This window comes from Sipha flava, unplaced genomic scaffold (genome assembly GCF_003268045.1).
Source record: "Sipha flava isolate LNK unplaced genomic scaffold, YSA_version1 101_pilon_pilon, whole genome shotgun sequence".
Classification (NCBI taxonomy): Eukaryota; Metazoa; Arthropoda; class Insecta; order Hemiptera; family Aphididae; genus Sipha; species Sipha flava.
This window is the reverse complement of record NW_020271715.1, coordinates 1,515,468-1,521,467: the sequence shown is the minus strand read 5'-3', so window position 1 is coordinate 1,521,467 and position 6,000 is coordinate 1,515,468.

Sequence of the window (6,000 nt, the reverse complement as noted above, 5' to 3'; positions counted from 1 at the left end):
TCACCGATCGATTTTATCATTATACTATTTTATACAATACATTACTACCTACATTACATTTAAAAATACCTATATCACAGATCGCAATTCACGGGGCGTAAAAAATTAATTTTGTTTAAACCCAAACGGTATAATATGTCAACATACTAAGCACATATACTTATTTGTAAGCCCATAACATTTATAAATAGTAAATCGTTGCATTATTCTTTCATCTATTGCCGCTAGTCTGAAGTGTAATAAAAAAAATCAAAAAAACAAATCGCGTTTTTAACATTTCAAAGATGCAAATTCGTTTCTAATTTCTCTGCGTCATGACGCGTCACCTTTGATATATCTATGCAGAGTGACAAAATTTTTCTTTACGACGAACACTATTATAATGTCATGAATCTCGCTGGCTGACTTCCACAAGCTTCACGTATGTACATCAAAACGAAAATAATATATAATAAATTAGCTGATGTTTACAATATGCTTGTTTCACTTTAAGGCTATTTTTTTCGATTTGACGACGACATATTTATTATGTGGATGTGAATCACGTTTAAAAACCGTTAAAATCAGGTGTATTTTGGTATCTGCACTACACGTGCTCAACGAAAATAGGCTGATGTATATAATCGCTCCACATTACGTTACAAGAAATTAACCAATTTAAAATTACCGACCTTTATGTTATGTACGCGGCCAACGCGTTGTTCTTGAAATCATAAAAACCATATTTGTTTCACACTCGGAACCGAATATACAAACACAACGTTATATTAAAAACACGCTGCGAACCTGCGACATAATGCCATGTAAGATGATTCACAAAGAACTTTCCATTTTAATTGCAAGCCACTGGCGTCAAACACGTTAGGTTTTTGACACATAATCGTTTATGAAATGTGTCTACTTACGTTCCGATTAGTCATTATTATTATCATAGCTTAACGACGTAGCGCACTTTAAATATAATTAGTATACACATAAGCAAACAAAATTGTAGAAATCTAAGAACGGAAAACCACTGAAAAGCCTGTAACGAGTATTTTACTTTTTTCTTTTTTTTTTTCCGGTGCGGATTTATGACTGGTATGGTGGTGTACGACTATAATATGAATTCAAACTGATGAGATTCGTGATAGTCTCAGACGTCTATCAGAATGGAACGTTTTTTGCGGTACATTTGGAGATAATAAAGATTTGATATCATCATGGATTCGTAGGTATGTATCGTTGATGGTTTTTTTAGACAATTTTTACAACCTAAACAGCGGAAGGGTGGAAACGATCAGTCCCGGAACTGTTAATTAGTTTTATTATCCGAATGAAAATGACCTATGGCCATCGGATGAATGTATATAACTATCGATTATGACTTCTTAAAAGTACCACCCCCTTCCCACCTCGTCTAAAATAATGTTTGAATATTTCTTCCGTCCTGCATTGCATCATTGACGAACGCGTTAAAAATACGTACGTGTACCGTTTATTGCGTTACACGGATTGGTGACCGCTCCTCTTGGTCACGCTGTCATTCGATCGCGTCGTGTAAGTTACCGTGGTGTAACCGTTTGAAATACAAATCGGAAGAGTCGCGCGGTGTGTTGAACCTATGTGCTGTATACGACTCATAGAACGTAAGTACGGACAGTGGTTCGACGAGAGCAAAGACTACGGAACGATTTCCCGGTTGCCAGATCCCCGGTACAACCATTCGGTAGCGGCTCGTAGTAAATTTTCCTTAAACATTTTAACATAAACTCCACGGAACAACGAACAAGGAAAACCCTTTCGTTGAAAAATTAATTATACTCAATAATTAATTTAATATTCGGTTAACATTTTTAACTTTATTTAATTGTACGTTTTTTTTTTTTAAATTAATTCAACTCTGCAATTCGCGAATTCGCAAATAACGGAGTAACAGCGACTGACGACGGCACGGAAATTATTGTCGAGAACCCAGTTTCGATAGCGTCTATAATACGTGGATTATTCTCCCCGGCTCCTTCCGTCCAACAAGCCAAACCATTAGGATTGAACCTGTCGGACGTCAGTTTCACCGAAACGGCGAGACCGTCGTCAAAATTACTAAAACAGTGTTTCCGTCGAAATAACTGTTTTATAGGTTTTATATTTTGTGGCCTTATACTTATAATAATGATTATAGAGAAAACGCTATAAAATATTTTCAATAAAAATAAAAATGTTTCTATACGTTTTTAAATAATTATTATTTACAGGTACCTAAGTGTTTTTTTAATGTGAGACGCAGTCTCAAAGTTTCCGACGAGTCGCCCCTGCAACCATTACGTATGTTTCGTATCGATTATTACAATTAATATTGTTTTAGTAATAATAAACCCCCTTCCCTATACACACACACACACGTCCGTACCAAGTGGCGGCGCCAGGATTTTTTGCTGGTAGGGCCAACGGGAGGCCAACAATTATTAGGTAAGGCCACCAAAATTAGATTTCAACAAAAGATAAATACGGAGTTGCCCGATTACGGCCCGAATCCAGGTAGTCGTATTTTATCCCAAATATAAGTATCCCGATTGCGTCCAGACACACATTGGTTCACAAAATGTTTAATATTTATTTTAAAAGTATAATTACAAGATTGTAGTAACAAATAGTAAAATAATAAATTTTTTACAATATATAAAGATATGAAATACAATTATGTCAGTAAATAGTCAATAAATAGTCGAATATTAAAATAATAAATTGTCTATGATAAAAAAATAGTTAGTAGTTGTTGTATACACCTATGGAAATTACCACGCCGAATATCGGTTATCGTGTGAATCGTGATTACGATAGTTGATTACGATGTCAAAATACGTATCGGACGCAATTGGGATATTTATTTGTTTTTGAATAACCACTTGATTAGTAATTCCTACCTGCTATGTACGGGCCGCAATCGGGATAGGTGAAAAGGTAAAAAGGTTACTTTGGGCCGCAATCGGGCGACGCCCGATAAATACCATTATTTAATATATTTTGCTTATGAAAAATGACTATATTATTATGTCTAAGGTCAGGTCAGTGGTAGGGCCACTGGTAGGGCCATGGCCCTACCTGGCCCGTCCCTGGCGCCGTCAATGTTCGTACCACTGTGCACCGATTACGTTTGTTTTGGACGCGTTTCGCTTCGCAGCAGATATAATGACGCGGCTACCAGTTTCGTTTATTCTGATGTAACGACCAATACGGTCCGGCTCTTTTTGCGGTCTCGTTAAATAATACACAAAGAATGATATTATAAACGCCGCGTAGACTAGACTGCACTCCGTTGTCCGCGTACACGAACCCATGAACGATTGTGCATTACATACCTAACCCGTTCAATGCGTTTAGCGATTAATAACAAAAAAAAAAAAAAAACGCCGTTCGAAACGCGGTCGTTATTGCGATTGTCAGCGTGGCTAACTTAGCACGGGGGTTTTTTTTTCCCCCCGTACATCAAACCCACCGGATAACATTTCGGTTCCGTTTAATCATTTGTTATTATTATTATAAAAGCAAAATCACTGTCCATCGCACAAACGTATCGCTGTGTTAGAATTATTTATTCATTTTCAGGAGAACGTTTTAACGAAATTTATCTGTTTTAAGTATCGATGGATGGAGACTGATATCACTTTTTAATGTTAATCAATATTCCCAAATATTCAACCGGTATATATTAAAACCAACTGTTTTGGTAAAAATCGTGAACCGATACTAAAATTAATCCGATATCCTATAAAATCGATATTACATAATTTGAGCAATAATTTATCTTTGCAAGTACCTATGCAGTTTTATTTACGAATAAACTGTTATGATACAGACATATCATTAAACAAATAACATCTAAAGAATAAAAAAAAAAAATGTACAAATGAATAACAAAAATCGTTTACTTATTAGTCTTTTTACAGATTTTTTTCTAATCTGAAATTATTTAAACGATAAAATTAAAATTAAAAATAATAACAAACAATTTATAAAAATCAAAAATAATAACTAATAATTAATTATATTAATTATAAGTTATAACAGATTCAACGGACATGAAAATGAAAATAAAATTAGAAAAAAGTAAATTTTGATTTTAATCTATATATATTTAATATTTGTTGACAATAATAAATTATTTGTACTGTCCGTATTTTGTGATAATAAAATATTATTTTATGCCAGTAGTTCTTTTTTTGTTACGGTATCGGTTCGAACATCGGTTTTGAATAAAAAAAAACCGATACCGATGTTTCCGATATCACCCAGTTTCAACTGACACCAAAAATCGGTTTTAGAATCGGCCCATCCCTAGTTATAAGTAAAACGAATCGAAAACGTAAATCTCTATAAATTGTAGTTAAATACTCTGATGAACAAGATTTATTTCCTTACGCGTAAATATCTCGTTGAATTTCTTTTTTCTCGAGTCAGGCATCATGTATTTAAAATACAATAAACATGTAATTTGAGCAACAAAACTAGATAAATATCAAATAAGTAGTAAGATTAACCGAGTAAAATGTGAATAGTAAAAATTAGGGCTCGGATTTTAAAGCAAATACTTCTTTTTTTATGTATGAGACAGAACTATAATTTTTAAATATAAATTCAATTCACGTCTTTCTTTTTCTAAATAAACCAATTTATTTTTGCTCTATTTGGCTTTTTTTTTTTGTGTAAATGCTTTTTTTGCTTTTTCAGTTATTTCAGCTGTGAACATTTTATATGTATATTATACTAAAGTAATATAAGAAAATAAAAAAATAATTTAATTAATAACAAATTTGAAAACCTGGAATACGGACTAAATGGTTGTATTGGATTATTATTGTTTTCGACTGAATAGTTAAATTTATTGATCTGCATACGGTTAAACCATTGACAAAATGTATAAATATTATCTTAGATGCAGAAAAGAAGTTAAATGAAGCTAATGGAGATATTGCAACTGCAATTTCAAATAAACTAAAAATGTGTTCTTTTGAAAAACAAAGGCTGGAAACAATTACTAGACAATAATACCTCTTGCATGAAGTGTTTACCGATAACTTCAGTGGATGTAAAGCGTTCGATACACAAAAACATTCTGTCAGAAAATAGAGACAGTTTTACTACTGCAAATCTTACAAAATACACGGTAGTTAATTATTTTTTTAATTTTATTAATTTTTTTTATTCAGTTTTATGACTAATTCATGTTAATTTTTGGTCATGCTTCATTTTTGCTTTTTTAAGACAATGTCGTGCTTTTTTTAATATTTATTATGCTTTAAAATCCGATCCCTAATAGTAACACACGTCGAATTGAATTGATCACATAATTTGATACAACGCGTACCTATATATAATAATATCGTAATAATACCTAATATCGTACCGTTTATTATCTATGTTTCGTACGTTTGAAAAACTGTAGGTTTTTGGAATCGCTGTACGCTTTTATATTTATTTACGTACGTTTCCATTCTTACTCAATGGTTTACACGTATCCATTGCACCGTGGGTTAATAATATATTATCGAAAACCGCTTTAGCCGCGAATACAGTGTGGTGCGATTCGTATCCGTTTCTCGGCGATTCGCACAAAGGTCCGCCGGGCGGGCCTAATGATACGTCTCCGATTTTTCAACAGCGTTCTACTGTTTAAATTGGTAGTTATTAATATTCGTATCCACAGCGGGACCGACCTAATGGGCCGATCGTCAAATCCGATTGTGTACGCGCGAGTATATTACACACGATAATTTCCGATAAACGTCCCTGAGGGTGTAACGCGTTTAATGGCGTACGCGCACGTATTGTACCATGTGCGCCATGTCCTCTGCGCGCCCGTCGTCGTAGGTGTGCGTTGCAGAACACGACACGTATTAAATGATGTTAAAAAAAAACCTATTCATTGATAAACGACGACGACGACGACGGAAAGAATGTAATATAAATGATTTTTTTTCTTGCATTGTCGCAGTACTATTACGGTTGTGTTCGTTATTTTTT